Source organism: Lissotriton helveticus, chromosome 2_1 (assembly GCF_964261635.1).
Source record: "Lissotriton helveticus chromosome 2_1, aLisHel1.1, whole genome shotgun sequence".
NCBI classification, from domain to species: domain Eukaryota; kingdom Metazoa; phylum Chordata; class Amphibia; order Caudata; family Salamandridae; genus Lissotriton; species Lissotriton helveticus.
The window spans coordinates 1074809195-1074829402 of NC_136059.1; positions in this window are offsets into that span (position 1 = coordinate 1074809195).

Below are 20208 nucleotides of genomic sequence, written 5' to 3' on the forward strand. Positions count from 1 at the left end.
CCCGTTCACGCCGCCTCCCCCGGGGCGCCCCACGCCGTTATTCGGAGCAGCATTGTAGGATACCAAAACCAGTGCGGCAACTTACTGGACATCACCTTGGTGCCATCGTTCTGCTGCCTTGGAACTATTCGCACAACAGTTTGCTACTGATGACCCACCCCCCGCGACACCCCACGGCAGAAATCTGGACGTTGTGCTGCGTTGGGAATATTCGCACAGCCGACCGCTACTTCGTTGTTTTTCCCTAAAAATGTTTATATGTTATTACTGTTTTTGTTTTCTTGTATATATTTATAAGTTATTAAAGTTTTATAATCTTACTACTTTGTTGGAGTGCTATATATTTTTAATGTGACACATAATTGTAAAAACTTTGATGTACAAAGAGTCATCCCTGGAATCTTCCGCTTCAGGCTCGGTCCCCTCCCCAATCACAATACAGGATGGTTTTCAGATAATAGGAACGCGTCTGCTGTGACGGATCTCATCGAGTGTGGGCCTTGATCTACTATAACTCCTTTGAAGAGGGGTGATTCTTTACAGCTGGGGCCATAAACTACATCTGCAGGGCTAGCTGATACCCTAGGACCGGCCTGGACAATCGGACACAGAGGAAAAGGAGTGTCAGAGGGTGCGGTAGTGAATAGGGCGAAAGGGAGGTGTCGGGCGGGCACAGGGTGTGATTCTCAGGGAAGAGCAGCGCAGATGGGGGGTGGTTTATTACCCATGCATAAGACAGAGAGCGGGGGTGACCACTGCCTGGGGGAGATGCTTGCGAGGGTGGGGAGCCATGCTAAGGATCGACAGCGTGCACAGAGTGGGTCTGGTCAAGGCATCTAAAATGACTGCCGTGCACGACAAAAGTGTGGCATTTGAAAAAAGGCAAGATGGCGCAGACAATGTTTTTCAACACTTCCTGATTTCCTTCGAATCGAACGTTAACAGACGTTGGGGCATATTACCAAAGTTAAGCGATATTTATCCCTAACGATGCTTAGCAACGATTTTTTTACCGCTAAGCATCGTCAGAAATTATCGCAGATAAACCTTGCTATTATCAAGGTTTATCGCAAATACGATAAAAAACGACCGCAATGCATTAATATCGCTGAAAACTCAGCGATATTCATGCATTACCGAGCTAATGCTCTTAGCCATGTTATCCACCTCCCATTGGATGACATGGCTAAGAACTGCTCAGGGCAGGTGCTAGCTTTTGGAGATATTCGCGCTTATCGCGAATATTTCCAAAAGTTGATAATAGGAGATAGCGATGTTAGCGACTGTTTCCAGTCGCTAACATCTTGGCATCCCCACTTTGCATGTCATTAGTGATAAATATCACTCACATGCAATGTGGGGCCCAAGATGGTCGCTATCTCCTACTAGCCGTCGCTAACTGGTGTTAGCAACAGCTAGGTAATACAGATATAATTTTATCTCCGCGAAGCGGAGCGCTGTTACAGATATATATCTTGTTTTTGAACGTTAATTTCTCAAAATCCACTGAAGCACATATATTGACACCTAGCAAAGGCACATCGAGCTACCAGTCCCTACAATTTTGCCAAGTTTCGTGCAAATCCATTCAGCCGTTCGATTATTATTATTTTATTTTTTTTGCCCCGCGGGGCTCTTTTAAAACCTCCACATCAAACCTAGGGGGTCAGCGAGAATCTACTATGCCCCCTTATGGTCATTTGCCCCTTCGCTTTGGCCTCCTCTTGTCTCTCGATCCTACCGAGAGACAAGATGGCGGCCGCTACGGACTGTTTGGAATGTTTACAGACGCCGGAGAACCAATCAGCTTCGCTTCACAAAGCTCCGTTGCGCGAAAAGTACGCGAACTGCAGCGCTGCCCGGTCCGCTGTTACATATATATATCTTTTTTTAAACGTTAATTTCTCAAAATCCACTGGAGCACATATATTGAGACCTACAAAAGGCACATCGGGCTACCAGTCCCTACAATTTTGCCAAGTTTCGTGCAAATCCATTCAGCCGTTCGGGCTAAAAGTGAGGCCAACCGCCCTATGGAAAACTCAATGTTAAAAACACGTTTTGGGACCCCCCTTTTTTCTCGGCCCCCCCTTGACGAACCCCCCCCAAATTTTCAAGGGCTGCTCAGAAACAAAATGTGCCATTTTCCTGAAAATTTCAGCCAATTCCGTCCACAAACGCCAAAGTTATTAGACATAGAATTTTCAAAAATCCCATAGAGAAAAAATCCTAACTATATATACCTACTGGCGACCGGTCGCCAGTAGGTATATATAGTTAGGATTTTTTCTCTATGGGATTTTTGAAAATTCCATGTCTAATAACTTTGGCGTTTGTGGACGGAATTGGCTGAAATTTTCAGGAAAATGGCACATTTTGTTTCTGAGCAGCCCTTGAAAATTTGGGGGGGGTTCGTCAAGGGGGGGCCGAGAAAAAAGGGGGGTCCCAAAACGTGTTTTTAACATTGAGTTTTCCATAGGGCGGTTGGCCTCACTTTTAGCCCGAACGGCTGAATGGATTTGCACGAAACTTGGCAAAATTGTAGGGACTGGTAGCCCGATGTGCCTTTTGTAGGTCTCAATATATGTGCTCCAGTGGATTTTGAGAAATTAACGTTTAAAAAAAGATATATATCTGTAACAGCGGACCTGGCAGCGTCCCAGGACGCGTACTTTTCGCGCAACGGAGCTTTGTGAAGCGAAGCTGATTGGTTCTCCGGCGTCTGTCAACATTCCAAAAAGTCCGTAGCGGCCGCCATCTTGTCTCTCGGTAGGATCGAGAGACAAGAGGAGGTCGAAACAAAGGGGGAAATAACTATAAGGGGGCATAGTAGATCCTCGCTGACCCCCTAGGTTTGATGTGGAGGTTTTAAAAGGGCCCCGCGGGGCAAAAAAAAATAATAATAATAATAATCGAACGGCTGAATGGATTTGCACGAAACTTGGCAAAATATTAGGGACTGGTAGCCCGATGTGCCTTTGCTAGGTCTCAATATATGTGCTCCAGTGGATTTTGAGAAATTAACGTTCAAAAAAAGATATATATCTGTAACAGCGCTCCGCTTCGCGTAACGGAGGTTTGCGAAGCTGATTGGTCATTCTGTCACTGGGCTATAGTTGGGCTACATCTGGCTGATATTTGGGCTACATTTGTTTTTTTGTGTGTCTGGCGGCCATCTTTGGGCTACATTGGGCTACATTGGGCTTCATTGGGCTACATTGGGCTACATTTGGGCTCCAACATATATATAGGCCAATGTAGCCCAATATATATTTTTCAAAGTTAATTTTCGTAAAAACCACTGAAGCATATATCTTGAGACATAGCAAAGGCACATCGGGCTACCAGTCCCTACAATTTTGCCAAGTTTCGTGGAAATCCATTCAGCCGTTCGAGCTAAAAGTGAGTCCAACCGCCCTATGGAAATGAAGGAAATGAATGGGTAATTTGTAATTAGCAAATAGCTAATCGCAAACTAGGAATGGTAAAGAATCGCTATTTATTCCTTAAAGTTCGCTATTTAGGAAATGCAAAAAACTTTGATGATACATATGGCGGTTCATCTCTAACAAGATAAGAAGCATAGGGATACATTTATGATGACTGGCGCATCACCAGGGATGTGTTAGTCATTCTGTGCCGCTGTTCCGTCACCTATGGTGTGCTGCATTTACAATGCGGCGCATCATGGGGCAAAAACAGCACAGATGCGTGATGTATCTGTGCCGTAAAGGTGGCGCATTGCTGGAGTTGTATCGCAAGTGTGATGAAGCTCCAGCAAGGGTCGGGGGTGCCCCTGTCGCAGGGTTTCTGTTCTCACACAGAACTGTGGACAGAGGATTGGAACCTCGGCGAATTAGGGTGTCCCAAAACTCACGTTAGTAATCAAAAACTCCTTAGTAAGCTAGGTACAGTGTCACATTGGATATAACAAACTCTCAATGTTTAGACAATCCAGAATATGAACTTATAGTACCTCAGGATACGTGGAACTCATGAACAGTCGGTCGTTATATATTTCTTAGAAACCAGAACATGGAGTTAAGAAGAACACATGTGTATTTGAAATGTTTATTTACTAATGCCGTCTTCTCAGGCGTAGTATCTTAGATAATACAAGTACACATATTATCAGTAGCAAAATTACCAGCATAGTTACTAGTACATAAAAAGCGAATGGTGATAGTATGTTAACATGCTGTAAATGAATAAGAGTTAGCAACACTTATAAGCAGCCGCGGGCCGTGGAGGGAGTTACGGTGAGGCAGGGAGGCGGGGAGGGGGAGAAGCAGGGTGGAGAATACAAGTACACATATTATCAGTAGCAAAATTACCAGCATAGTTACTAGTACATAAAAAGCGAATGGTGACAGTATGTTAACATGCTGTAAATGAATAAGAGTTAGCAACACTTATAAGCAGCCGCGGGCCGTGGAGGGAGTTACGGTGGGGCAGGGAGGCGGGGAGGGGGAGGGGCAAGGTAGAGAGGGCTCCACCCTGCTTCTCCCCCTCCCCGCCTCCCTGCCTCACCGTAACTCCCTCCACGGCCCGCGGCTGCTTATATCTCACCCTCCCTAATACACATATTATATTATTTGCTAAGAAGGTCTCTTTGTGTTGGTTTAGGGCGTGCCCATACTTTAGTGTCTTAGATTTGAAGGAATCACATCAGCATACACCAGCTCTCTCTTCATGTGAACCGCATCAACTGTTGTGTATGTGTGTTCGGCAAAGCAATATAAAACCCGCCTCATGCCCAGAATTGGCAGAAGTTGCACTTATGTTATGAGTATGAAGTCGTGGAGATCAGACCTCATAACAATTCTGTATCGTGTTGTTCTTGAAACTTTAGCACTCGCTGTACAGATATAGTTTAACAAGCAAAGCAGATAGTAGAGCAATAACATATTATTCTCATGTAAACCACGATGAACTACTAGGTGGAAAGCTAAAGCAACAACTAAGTGTCGTGTGCAGAAGTTGCAAAAAAGGAAAAATGGCGTTTAAACCGGTAATGAGCCCATGCTAACTTAACACGGTGTAAAGATATCCAGGACCTAGATGACACCTCCCCATGATCCGGAAACGAACTGAATAAGATAATAGAAGTGCCATCTCATGAGAGCAGATTGCAAGTTTATATGTGGACGGTCCGCAAGGTAAAGCATTAAAAACTAGGAAAATTTAATGCTAAAGAAAAATAAAACAGCCAAGTACTTTATCGAGTCTTAAGCCAATAGGCAAGGTAAATAATAAAAACTTGACAAATAAGTCAATGAATTGTCAATGAAATGCTAGTACTCAGCATATCAAACATGAAAAAGGTCTATGACATAACTGTGTATGCAAAATAAGCTGCAACAGCCTCCAATAGGAAGTCACCGTCTTCATCCGAAAACAGTTCAGCCATCCAATTTAAAAGCGGAAAAGAACATACGTGCTCTCCCAGCACCGGATCCTCTATCACCATCAGAGGACAGCTCGGTGGGTTTTCAAGAAAGCTCTGTTCCAAGAAAGACTGTGCTGCCGCCAGTAAATTCCAGGGACCAAGTAGTCCATGCATCAATGCCACAGCCATAATCCTTTCGCCAGGACAAACCAACTCGTGAGTAATGATAGGAGTCATCAGCTGATTAAAGTCGACGTCAGGAGAAACCGGTCCGCAGAGACACAAATCAATGGCCCAATCGAAATCACAGGTCAGGCAGTGAAATACAGGCTGGACACAGGTGAAGTAGGAGAATCGAAAAGATAATCCATATGCCGTGCTTAATATCGCCAACGGCATTGTGCCATAATATTCTAGCATGCGATTGCGGAACAGTGTCAGCAGCTGCAGGGTGGGAGGTTGCATAGGAGGGACATCCATATTTAAAAATGTAAAAAAGCACAAGAGCGTCCGCTGGTAATGCAAGTAAAAATGCCAATCCACGAACCAGAGTGGAGAAAATAGAATGAAAGGAAGCAGGGATGACTCCAAAGATTTTCTCAAATGAAGTCACGAGACCACTGGTAACAACTTTAAAAAAGTGCGCCAGGGCCTTTGTGGAGGATGCGTTAAAGATAGTCGGAACCATCTTGCTGAAATTGAAAGGCAAATCTGAATTGAAAAGGGTCTGCACCTCTGTACGGGTGTTCGCTATGTGAAGCACGAAAGTTTCACGGGCCGAACTCAAGGCCGCCTCTCTCTGAGACAAAAGAGCTCTTATTCTTGCCATGCCGTTGAAATCTGTCCCAAGGTTGGTATTTGTGGCCAGATTGAAAACTCCCTATGTTCATGTGTGGGAGGAAATAGAACATTTCTGCAGCAAATAACCCGTTCACTTACTGTTACGATAAAAGGAATACTTTTAATTAACTCAGAACAATCTTCATTATTGAGCATCAAATAACTACCATTTTCCAACAACTTGAACGTGGGGATGATAGCAGGAACTGGCGTGCCTTGCAACACGCAAGCCATATTTGGTCGGTGTTTGTTGCATGAACCGTGTAACTGTATGTGCCTACACATTAGTGAATGATCTGGCGTCTCAGTGTATTCCTCTCCATTCAGATAAACTTCTTGATCATCTTTGAAACATCTGTATGTGTATGGAAGCGACCAGACCTCATGAAGAAAAGCACTACTTAAAGGTTCATAACGACCTATTGGTATATATTTCATACAATTTGAAAACTTATATAAAGCAAAAGGCAGCGTTATTAAACCGTGGATAAGGCACGTTGCCAAAAAACCCGCAATCCTCTGCTGATGATGTCACTGAGCATGTCATGAATGATGTAATATGTGACATCATCAGCAGTGGATTACGGGTAATAGTATCTCTAGTTTACTCCCCTATAGCTGTCTTTCTTTTAACATAAGTGTCTGTTTCCTTCCCTTATACTTACTGTTTTTGGTTCGCTTCCGGTTCGCGTACCGGCGAGCGAACTGGGAAGCGAACTAAGAGAAATAGAGGTTGGCACAGTTCCAAATATTGTACCAATTTTTTAATAACGGGGAGGTAGTTCTGAAAAAACCTTTTTTTTTTATTGTTTTTGTTGTTTTATATTATTTTTCGGAACATTTTTTTACTTTTTTTGAATTTTTCTGAACAGTTTTATATTTTTTTGGGTTTTTCTTGGAGGGGGCAATGAAAACGATTCATTGTAAAGGGCTCAACAGGAGCAACAAAACAAAAAAAGAAGTATTTATTATTTTGGGCGTTTCGTACAAACTTGCATATGATAGTCAATAGCTCTGTTGATCAGAGTGATGCTTCTTTCTCCGTAGGAAATGAATCCATCGCAAAATACGCAGATGTGTTTTACTTCACCAAATTTCATTTGTATATTTGGCACCATCTCCCTGCCCTCTGGTCCCGTTACTTCCGGTACAACAGATCTTCTGGCCATAATAGGGAGATTATCTAGGTCGTTCCGAAACTGTGCAGCACTGTAGTTGTTAGGATGCCACCTAGTCATATGGCGATGCATTGTGTAGTTTCCGAAACTGTATTTTTTCTCGGTTCCTCTGGACAGTCTATCTTGACATATAAGGCAAGTTACGTATCTTGCATTTACTTTTTTCTGACCTTTGGGAATTTTAAAAAATTGCCAAATGAAGTTTTCTTTCCGGTGAGACGTCCTGGGCTGCTCAGGCAAAAACTGCCTCTCTTCGTGCTCGTCGTCCTGTTCCTCTTCTTCCTCTTCTTGTTGAATTATAACTTGAGCAGGTGGTCCACTCTTCCTTGGATGTGGTGGAGGTGGTGGGGAAGCACCAGCTGAAGCTACTAAAGAAGCCATTGCTCAGTGATCACAAAGGGTCTTTCTCTCACAATGATGAAAGTCAGAGTGAGGAAAGAAGGAGGGATTTTCATCATTTGGGAAAAACAAGAGTTCTCAACCAATCAAAAGTGTTCATTTTAGATTATATGACCTAGTCTTACATCATTAGGAAACCAAAAGTGAAATGAACCAATGAAAAGTGTTATTACCAAGTCACATGACTTGCTGTGTTTACGTTAAGCGCTTTGCAGGGCCTCCCGGTTTGCTTCCAGAAACCTGCGCTTTGCGACTCGCTTCGCGTACCAGTTCGCTAACGTAGCACGTCATATGACGTATCACGCGACAACGTGAAACGTCATGCGGACGGGAGGCGTCACGATGTTGTTTTCTAAGGCGGCACTTGCGGTAAAGAAACGTTTACCGGCTCGCAGTCTATTTCGCGGCATCAAGGTCAGCTAACGGGAAGCTTCCCGATTCGCGAAGCGGGAACGAAGAAAAAAAAATATTTAAAAAAAAAATTATTCATAAACATATAAAATATATTTTTGGATTTAAAGAAGAATACATTTTACAGCTACAGATATTAGCTGTTAAAAAACCAATGAAATTCACAGAAAAAACCATAGGTTATAGACCATATATAGTTAGGAATTAGCATTTACAAAACCTTGAAAATTCACTGAAAAAACCATAGGTTATAGACCATATATAGTTAGGAATTAGCATTTAGAAAACCTTATTTTACTCACACAAAACCATTGAAATTCCATATATAGTTAGTTGCACTAACTATATATCGCGCACCCGCAATCCACTGCTGATGATGTCACATATTACATCATTCATGACATGGTCAGTGACATCACTGATGACATCACTGATGACATCTCAAATGACATCACTGATGACATCACTGATGACATCACTGATGACATCTCATTTGACATCAATGACCACATCACTGATGATATCATTCATGTGACAATACAATGCATCTCCTCACATTTTAATATAACCTCTGTTTCACCCAGTGTTAAATACAGAGTATAATTTTTGAAACCATTGACACACCAATACTAGTTACTACGTACGCACTCACTGATTGCTACGTCTACACACACCTTCACTCATTCACCCATACAATCATTCATACATACAATCACTCATCTTTACAACACTATCATATGCACTCATACACCTATACAGACACTCACAGTCTGCCACTCATCCATGGAGTTACTCACACACCTAGTCAGTCCTGTAAAGAATCAATGACACTTCCATTTTCTTGTCTATACAGTTAAACATAGAGCACCTTACATTTTCAAACATATACTAACACATACTTACCTTCTTATACAATCATTGATACAAGTACACATTGATCTGCACAGAGTCACACACCTCCCAGCTAGCCACACACACACTCAGTCTCCCATACAAATACTTGGGCAATCAATCAATAACCCATATAGTTACTCATATAGCTACTGATCAACACATGCAGCAGTTTACAGAACAACAGACATAATGATGCACAAATTAAGACAGTTTAGTCACTAACCCATGCACTCAGTGAGACACATTTAATCACTCACTCATACAGTCAGTCATGCACCTACTAAATCCTTCGTCCAGACACTTACACATCCACTCATTCTTCAATATGTAAGACATATTTAAACTTTACAGAAACAAAAAATCACTGGATGTTGTTATCAGTGATGTCATCAGTGATGTCATTTGAGATGTCATCAGTGATGTCATCAGTGATGTCACTGACCATGTCATGAATGATGTAATATGTGACATCATCAGCAGTGGATTGCGGGTGCGCGATATATAGTTAGTGCAACTAACTATATATGGAATTTCAATGGTTTTGTGTGAGTAAAATAAGGTTTTCTAAATGCTAATTCCTAACTATATATGGTCTATAACCTATGGTTTTTTCAGTGAATTTTCAAGGTTTTGTAAATGCTAATTCCTAACTATATATGGTCTATAACCTATGGTTTTTTCTGTGAATATATATATATATATATATATATATATATATATATATATATATATATATATATATTACCTACTGGCGGTTGCCAGTAGGTAGTTATAGTTTGGATTGTTTTCCATAGGGAAATCGCAACATTCTATTGGGAATAACTTTGGCGCCGGTTGAGGAATCTGCCTGAATTGTTCCTCAACTTTGCCTCGCGGCTCTCCGCTCCTTCCCTGAAAGTTTGGGGGGGATTCGTCAGTCGGGGACCGAGATAAAAGGGGGGTCCCAAAACATGTTTTCCCCATGTTAATTTCCATAGGGCGGTCGAACTCACTTTTAGCTCGAACGGCTGAATGAATTTCCACCAAACTAGGCAAAATTGTAGGGACTGGTAGGCCGATGTGCCTTTGCTATGTCTCAAGATATGTGCTCCAGTGGATTTTGAGTAATTTAGGTTCAAAAAAATATATATATCTATAGGTGCGCCCCGGTACGCGTACCGGGCGCGTACCAGCGCGCCACGCAAGTTCGCGAGCGGAAAGCTGATTGGCTCTCGGGTGTCTGTAAACATTCCAAACAGTCCGGAGCAGCCGCCATCTTGTGTCTCGGGAGGATCGAGACACAAGAGATGGTAAAAATCAAAGGGGCAAATGACCAAAAGGGGGCAGGGTAGACTCCCCCTGACCCCCTAGGTTTTATGTGGGGGCCATAAAAGGCTCCGCGGGGCAAAAAAAATAAAAAAATTAAATTTCGATTTTCGCGGGGGAGCGCCTGGTACACGCACCGGGGAGCGTACCGGGGAGCGTAGCATGGGGAAAACCCAGTTCATTCACTGCGTCACCTCTCCGACCCTTTCTTGCGTCAATACACTCCTTTTGCATACATTACACCTGACATAGGTATAATGTGGCGCATCTACCTAGATGCGTCACTTTGTAAATATGACTCAATAAGGTGCATTTTTAACAGCACTGGTGCGTCACAAAAATTGACACACCGGTGGCGTAAAAGTGACGCATGGCCTCATAAATGACGCCTTCAGTCTTCTACTCATGCGTCATATTAAATATATGACATATTATGTCGCAAGTACTTTTAGATACGTCAGTATTTCAGACGTATCTGTAAGCGCAAAAGTGATGCATTGCTGGAGAGTGTCACAAAAATGATGCAACTCCAGCAATGCATCCTTCCACATGGGGCCAGGCCCCATGTGAAAGGGCCTGCATCAGTCTTACGCCTGCTGTGAAACAGGCGCAAGATTTGGACGCAACAGCGTCATAAAAGTGACGTGGTGATATCTCTTAGATTTTACTGCGTCACCTGTACGACCCTTTCTTGCGTCAATACGTCCCTTTTGCATACATTACACCTGACGTAGGTATAATGTGGCGCAGGGGTTTACAAAGTGACGCATCTACCTAGATGCGTCACTTTGTAAATATGACTGAATAAGGTGCATTTTTAACAGCACTGGTGCATCACAAAAAGTGACGCACCGGTGGCGTAAAAGTGACGCATGGCCTCATAAATGAGGCCTTCAGTCTTCTACTCATGCGTCATATTAAATATATGACGTATTATGTCGCAAGTACTTTTAGATACGTCAGTATTTCAGACGTATCTGTAAGCGCAAAAGTGATGCATTGCTGGAGAGTGTCACAAAAATGATGCAACTCCAGCAATGCATCCTTCCACATGGGGCCAGGCCCCATGTGAAAGGGCCTGCATCAGTCTTACGCCTGCTGTGAAACAGGCGCAAGATTTGGACGCAACAGCGTCATAAAAGTGACGTGGTGATATCTCTTAGATTTTACTGCGTCACCTGTACGACCCTTTCTTGCGTCAATACGTCCCTTTTGCATACATTACACCTGACGTAGGTATAATGTGGCGCAGGGGTTTACAAAGTGACGCATCTACCTAGATGCGTCACTTTGTAAATATGACTGAATAAGGTGCATTTTTAACAGCACTGGTGCATCACAAAAAGTGACGCACCGGTGGCGTAAAAGTGACGCATGGCCTCATAAATGAGGCCTTCAGTCTTCTACTCATGCGTCATATTAAATATATGACGTATTATGTCGCAAGTACTTTTAGATACGTCAGTATTTCAGACGTATCTGTAAGCGCAAAAGTGATGCATTGCTGGAGAGTGTCACAAAAATGATGCAACTCCAGCAATGCATCTTTTCTTACCCTTCCACACCCCCGTTCCTTTTCTACATTTTGTTTGAATAACCACATTCCCCATGTTTACTCTCCTTCTCCTTACTTTCGTTCCCAACACTCACCTTCTTTCAGTCCCCCTACTTCACTTCCTTTCTCCTCTCATACTTTTCTGTTCTTTCTTACTCATTTTCCTTTCATTTATCAATGCACTCCACTTCACTTACTCTTTTTCATTTTTTTAAGAATATAGCTCTTTGATGAGAATTGGAGGTAGTTCTGAAAAGAACTTTTTTTTTCTTCTTTTTTCTTTTTTTAGATCTACAACAAAAACAGGGAATGGAAACTGCTCAACAGGAGCAATTTTTTTTTTTTTTATTAGAGCTGGTAACGGCAGTGATGGTTCTCCAATGCTCGAACCATGAGCAGAACACTTTGCTCCCCACAGGAAAGTAGCTGATCACAGTATCTGCATTTAAGGGCGCCTTTGTTAAATGCAGGCTGAATGTTCGGAACCTGCTCTTGTGATCTCCCCTCACCGATGGTGTTCGTCCTCCGGTTGATGTAGAGGCCCCATCACTGGGAACCTTTTGTGCCAGAGCCCTGACACTTTCCCGGGCAAAATTCAGTGGGTGCCTTCTCTCCACATGGCGAATCATTGTGGAGTTCCCAAAAGAATATTTTTTATTGGGGTTACCCCGTGACAGGACTGTGTGACAGATCCTGCACTCCACTTTTGGAGCATTTACCTTCTTCTGGTGATCAGGTATGGAAAAAAAATTCCAGATGAAATGTTCTTTGTATTTTGGCTGAGGAGGCTCTTCATCGATGAATTCATTGGAGTCATCTTTACTGCTGGATGGTCTGGCAGCCATGATAATCCAAGATATCCAACAAAGAACCGACAGCAAAACAGGCAGGTCTTTCAGTCACAAAAGTGAAAGAAGAAGTGAAGGAAATGGGTGGGGATTTCATTCTTTATAAAAAAAATGTTAGCAACCAATGAAAAGTGTTATTTTCAGGTCACATGACCCGACGCGCTTACGCTGCGCGCCCCGGGCGCGCCCCGGGGCACTTACGTAGCGCGTTCGTATGCGCGTGGGTGCTTCCGGGTGCGCTTACGCCGTGCGTATCACGCAGACGCGGCTATGCGATACGTTACGATGTTGTTTTCGTTCGCGGCAATAGCGCTAACGGGGCGCTCACCGGTACGCGCCCCGGGGCGCGCCGTAACACTGCGCTTACCGGTGAGCGCACCGGTAAGCGCCCCGGAAGCGCTCCACACAAATTATTTATTTTTTTTAACTATTACATAATTATACAATATAAAATTTAATTCAATATCACATTTCATACCTATAGAGATTTGCTATTAAAAAACCTATGAAATTCACTGAAAAAACCATAGCTTTCACACCAATTATAGTTAGGAATTAGCATTTAAAAAACCTATTAAATTCACTGAAAAAACCATAGGTTTCACACCAGCATAAAACCATTGAAATTCCCACGTTATAGTTAGTTGGACTCACTATAACTTGCGCGTGCAATGCACTGCTGATGACGTCACATATTACATCACTCATGACATGGTCAGTGACATCACTCATGACATCACTCATGACACCATCCTTGTGACAGAGTGACCGACCTCCTTTCACTATAATGTAACCCTTGAAACACATATTCAAAAATAGAAACTAAAATTTTCCAAAAAATTGAGATACCCATATCAGTCACAACAACCTATTCAGTAATTCCACCATCTATATACACATCCACTCATTGACAAACAGTTCTACATAGTCACTCATACATATACTCACTCATCATATGTAGTGATACACCTATACATCCTGTTACACACCGACAGTTATCCATAAGTTACTCACACACATACTCACACATGCAAATAAACTATTGAACATCCATTTATTTGCATATACAGCTATACACACACTATCACTTTACTTCTAAGGAAACTTACACATACTTACTCTTTTAACCAATCACTTATAGAAACACATACTAATTTAAACAAGAACTCTTACCATCCCTCACTCTCATATATACTCACTTATATACATCAATATTCACATATACTAGATTAAAACATATGTAGTTACTGAAAAAAACACTAGTGAGACAGTCATTCACTCACTAACACACACACATATACACGCTCATCCACCCATACAGTCCTGCACATATGCTGTCTTCAAAACACATACAAAGAGAGAGTCAGTCATTCATGCATCTATGTGCTAAGTAATACCCCCACCAAACCATAGAAACACTCATACTGATACTAAGAAAAACATCTAATAACCCATATACATACACATGTAGCTACTCACCAACCCATGCAGCCACTTATACACAAAGTGAAACACTAATACATATATTTAAATATTTAAACATTACTCAGTAATATTTATTTTTCAGAAAGACACACATTCACTGGATGGTGTCATCAGTGATGTCATGAGTGATGTCACTGACCATGTCATGAGTGATGTAATATGTGACGTCATCAGCAGTGCATTGTACGCGCAAGTTATAGTGAGTCCAACTAACTATAACGTGGGAATTTCAATGGTTTTATGCGAGTAAAACTTACAGCTAACTATAACTGGTGTGAAACCTATGTTTTTTTCAGTGAATATATATATATATATATATATATAAATATATATAATATTCACTGAAAAAAACATAGGTTTCAGCCTCGTTATAGTTAGGAATTAGCATTTAAAAAACCTTAAAATTCACTGAAAAACCATAGGTTTCATACATGTTATAGTTAGCTGGACATTTCACTCATACAAAACCATTGAAATTCCTCCGTTATAGTTAGTTCAGCTAACTATAACTCGCGCACCCGCAATGCACTGCTGATGACGTCACATATTACATCACTCATGACATGGTCAGTGACATCACTCATGACATCACTGATGACATCTCAAATGACATCACTGATGACATCACTGATGACATCATCCTTGTGAAAAAGTGGCAGACCTCCTCTCAGTGTAATATAACCCTTCATCCGCCACTCAGCTCAGGATAGAGAGATAGAAACCCTGGCAAACAGCAGTAAGCAAAACCGAAACCTATCACAGGGCAGAGCCATCTTAGCGCGCTCTGGGACAACAACAGAGGGCGGGCGGAAACCCACAGACTGTAGCCTCCTCCCGTCACAGCTAACAATATGAGGTGCGAGCTGGCGAGTTGAACAAGAACCGTCCATAGTCCCCGCACAGAGCGTCGGAACTGCAAAAGGGACGGGCGATAGAGCCCTCTGCAATCCGCAGACAAGAAAACACCCCACTGACAAAGTGCGCTGAGGCGGTGCACTGAGATTCAGAGCAACAGGTGAAGCGCCAGAAAAATGAAACGGAAGCAAGCAAAGTTGCACCAACGCGCGTGAGTGGGCACCGTCACCACGATAAGAGTGCAGGACTAGTAATCTCCCCACAGTCAAGCTGGCAGTGTAAAGTTGCCATCTATGGATAACATCATGACCTCGCTGTGGGCTCCCCGCAAGGGGCGGGGAGCGATCCCCTCGCCGCACCCAGGACTGGCATCCCTCCCTCCCTGTCCCTCAACTACTCGCCAGGAAAGGGCTCCCTCTACAGGTCACCCTGCAACCAGAACAGCAGCTCCAGCGCAGGGAGCAACCACTGCAACATGCAGGCCATGAGCCTGTACTCGGGAGAGCGCTTCCTGACTTTGATTTCTGAACTAAGTACCCCCCGGACTTCTCCTGGCACTCTAATCCATACTCACTGGGTCACCCACGTGGACTTCTTTACGTTTTTCTTCTTTTATCCTGGCAGACATTTTGTTGCTGTTCACAGCCACTTTTCTCTGGACCCTGACCCGCCATCTCGTCCATTCCCTCGTCCTTTCCCCTTTTCCCTTGTTTCTACCTTGACGATCCTTAAATGTTTCTTCCTTTTTCTGATTTGCCTTTTCTCCATACCCTTGTATCCCTCCCACCCTCCCTTGGTGTTGTGACTGCGTCCCCCCTCTGACCCCACTTAATGGAACTCTGCTCTCCTGGTTTTTTGGGTCTTTATCTGAGAAAATCTACTATTTGTATATCATTGTATATACAGATAACTCTAATCACTAGTATATGCAGTAGACCTTTGTACTCTCTACCGTTCCTATGTGACTCTTAGAGTATATCCATTTGTATCCCTTTCCTATGTATATAGAGATAACTCTAATCACTAGTATATGAAGTAGACCTTTGTACTGTCTACCATTTGTATGTGACTCTTAGAGTATATCCATTGGTATCCCTTCCTTATGTATATAGAGATAACTCTAATCACTAGTATATGCAGTAGACCTTTGTACTCTATACCGTTCCTATGTGACTCTTAGAGTATATCCATTTGTATCCCTTTCCTATGTATATAGAGATAACTCTAATCACTAGTATATGCAGTAGACCTTTGTACAATCTATCATTCCTATGTGACTCTTAGAGTATATCCATTCGTATCCCTTCCTTATGTATATAGAGATAACTCTAATCACTAGTATATGCAGTAGACCTTTGTACTATCTACCATTCCTATGTGACTCTTAGAGTATATGCGTATCCCTTCCTTGAATGCTCCTCCTTGTGTGACTATAACTTGTACATTTGCAATTTTTTTCTGTTTTTTATCTTTTATGCAAAGCATGTAATCGTAAGTCCTTATGTATCGCAACTGGTTCTTATGTAAAATGCTCTGACACCTTCGGGCAATGTTCGCGCTATATAAAATCGCATTAAATAAAAAAAAATTAAAAACTAGCCCACTAGGAACCTCCAGTATGCGCCAGGGGGCTGCGTTGCTCTGAGGTGTAATGAGGCCACGCCCCTTTTTACACCTCTCTGAAACGCAGCCCCCTGGTGCTTTTTCAGAGGGGGAACCAATTCCCCTTGCATACTGGGGATCCCTGGAGGCCAACTAGCCCACCAGCAACCTCCAGTATGCGCCAGGGAGCTCTGTTGCAGAAAGGTGTAAAAAGGGGCGTGGCCTCATTACACCTCTCTGCAAGGGAGCTCCCTGGCCCATACTGGAGGCTCCTGGAAGGCTAGTTGGCCCACAGGGACCCCCAGTATGCGAGGGGAATTAGTTCCCCCTCTGCAAACGCGCCAGGGGGTGTGCTTGCAGAGAGGTACAGGAAGGGGGCTTGGCCTCCTCTCGATACCGTTTAAAAAAAATAACAATACTTTTAAGAAAGGGGGCTGTGTAGCCCCCCTTCTTTTTCTTTTTTTTTTGGCCCTGGGAACACCATCCCCCAGGGCCGGCCCCCAATTTTTATTTAAAAAAATAAAATAATCGGGAAGGGGGCCGTGTGGCTCCCTACCCAGGGCCATACTCCGCCCCGGGGACCCCATCACCCGGGGCATGGGCCTTTTTTAATTTATTTTTAAAAAAATTAGGAGGGGGGCTGCTTTGCCCCCCTCCTGTGGCCACCTTTGACCTCAGGGACCCCATCCCCCGGGGCCGGCCTTTATTTTATTTTTTTTATTTTTTTGGGAGGTGGGCCTTGTGGCCCCCCTCCCGGGCCACTTCTGGCCTTGGGACCCGATCCCCTGAGGTCTGGCCCTCCTCGTTGGGGGCTGTGGGGGGGGGCCAAGCCCCCCATGGTCCCTGCCGGCTCCCCGCATCCTGTGGGAGCCGGCATTGCTTTTCTGCATGGGGAGCAGCTAACATGCTGCTCCCTATGTAGAAAAGCAATAGTCTTTGGTTTTTGGAAGAGAAAAACCAAAGAAGTTTGCTATGGTAGGTCGAGAGCCGCGAGGCTCCCGCCCTACCATAGTGAACAGCAGTGACCAGGGGGTGGGCACCAAGGGACACTGCAGGAGCCGGCCCAGGGTTGGTGGTCCCCAGGTCCATCAAGGGCTCCACTAGGGGGGCCGCGGGGCCCCCTCCCAACAACTAAAAAAGCCCCGGGGGTGGTGGTCCCCGGGGCTGGGGGGTCCAATATTAGTGTCCCGGGGCGTGTGGGGGGGCTTGAGCCCCACCACAGAGGTTTTTAAAAAAAATGTTATGCAAAGTCCCAGGGGTGGCGGTCCCCGGGGCTGCGGGGGGGGGGCGTGAGCCCCCCGCATACTTAGTAGGAAAACACCGGGGGTGCGGCCCCCGGGGCTCGGGGGGCCTTAGAAGCCCCCCATCATTAATATCAAAGCCCCGGAAGGTGGCGGTCCCAGGGCCTGCGGGGGGACCATATAACCCCCACTATCATAATTACTTTGCCCCGGGGGTTGGAGGTCCCCGGGGCAGTGTGGGGAGGGATTGGGCCCCCCCACACATTTTTGAATTATGCCCCTGGGATTTGGTCCCCCCGGGGGCTAATTTGAAAAAAGCAGACCGGGGTTGTTGTTTTTTCGCGGGGTACGCGTACCTACGCCTACCCCGCAATTTGTTTTACAAAAAGAAAAATTTTTTGTGGTTCCTTGTGAGACCCCCTGAGCAGGCCTAGGGGGTCAGGGTGTTTCTACCCTGCCCCCTTTTTGTGTTCTGCACGTTTGTTTTTCTGCTTTCTTGTGCCTCGGCTGTAGCCCTGGCTAAATGTCCTATGGAAAATTGCATGGGGAAAACATGTTTTGAGACCCCCCTTTTTTTCGGCCCCCGCTTGACGGATCAACCCCAAAATTACAGGGACGGAGCGGAGTTGAGCGGGCCATCTTCTTGGAGAATTTCACGAAGATTTGTCCACCGGCGCCAAAGTTATTCCAAATTGCGGATTTCCTATGGAAACTAGGTCCTAACTATAACTACCTACTGACGACCGCCAGTAGGTTATATATATATATATATATTCACTGAAAAAACCATAGGTTATAGACCATATATAGTTAGGAATTAGCATTTACAAAACCTTGAAAATTCACTGAAAAACCATAGGTTATAGACCATATATAGTTAGGAATTAGCATTAGCATTAGCATTTAAAAAACCTTATTTTACTCACACAAAACCATTGAAATTCCATATATAGTTAGTTGCACTAACTATATATCGCGCACCCGCAATCCACTGCTGATCATGTCACATATTACATCATTCATGACATGGTCAGTGACATCACTGATGACATCACTGATGACATCTCAAATGACATCACTGATGACATCACTGATGACAACATCCAGTGACTGTATGTTTCTGTAAAGTTAAAATATGTCTTACATATTGAAGAATGAGTGGATGTATAAGTGTCTGGATGAAGGATTTAGTAGGTGCGTGACTGACTGTATGAGTGAGTGATTAAATGTGTCTCACTGAATGCATGGGTTAGTGACTAAACTGTCTTAATTTGTGCATTATTATGTCTGTTGTGATGTAAACTGCTGCATGTGTTGATCATTAGCTATACGAGAGGCTATATGTGTTATTGATTGGTTGCCCAAGTATTTGTATGGGAGATTGAGTTTGTGTAGGGGTGGCTGGGAGGTGTGTGACTCTGTGCATAGATGTGTGAGCAGTTGATTCACTAGGTGTATGAGTTCAAGAGTGCATGTGGAAACAGCTACATGGGCAGTTGACTGTGTGCATGAGTGTATTGATGAGTGAATGGATATCTCAATGCTACATGTCATAGTAAGTACATATGTAAAACACAGTACATGTGAGAGTTGGCATATATAAATAACTGTGCATGAGAGCCACTGAATATGTGAGTGGTTGTATGGATCATTGTGAACTTGTATCAGGGATTGTATAAGAGAGTAAATATGTGTTAGTATATGTTTGAATAAGTAAGGTGTGTATAACTGTATAGTTGAAGAAATGGAGGTGAGATTGTTTCTTTGCATGACTGACTAGGTGTGTGAGTAACTCCATGGATGAGTGACAGTGTGTGAGTGTCTGTATACACTGAGTGTATCTAAGAGGTTTATCGTATTAGCACAAGAATGATGTCAAATGAGATGTCATCATTGATGTCATCAGTGATGTCATTTGAGATGTCATCAGTGATGTCATCAGTGATGTCACTGACCATGTCATGAATGATGTAATATGTGACATGATCAGCAGTGGATTGCGGGTGCGCGATATATAGTTAGTGCAACTAACTATATATGGAATTTCAATGGTTTTGTGTGAGTAAAATAAGGTTTTTTAAATGCTAATGCTAATGCTAATTCCTAACTATATATGGTCTATAACCTATGGTTTTTCAGTGAATTTTCAAGGTTTTGTAAATGCTAATTCCTAACTATATATGGTCTATAACCTATGGTTTTTTCA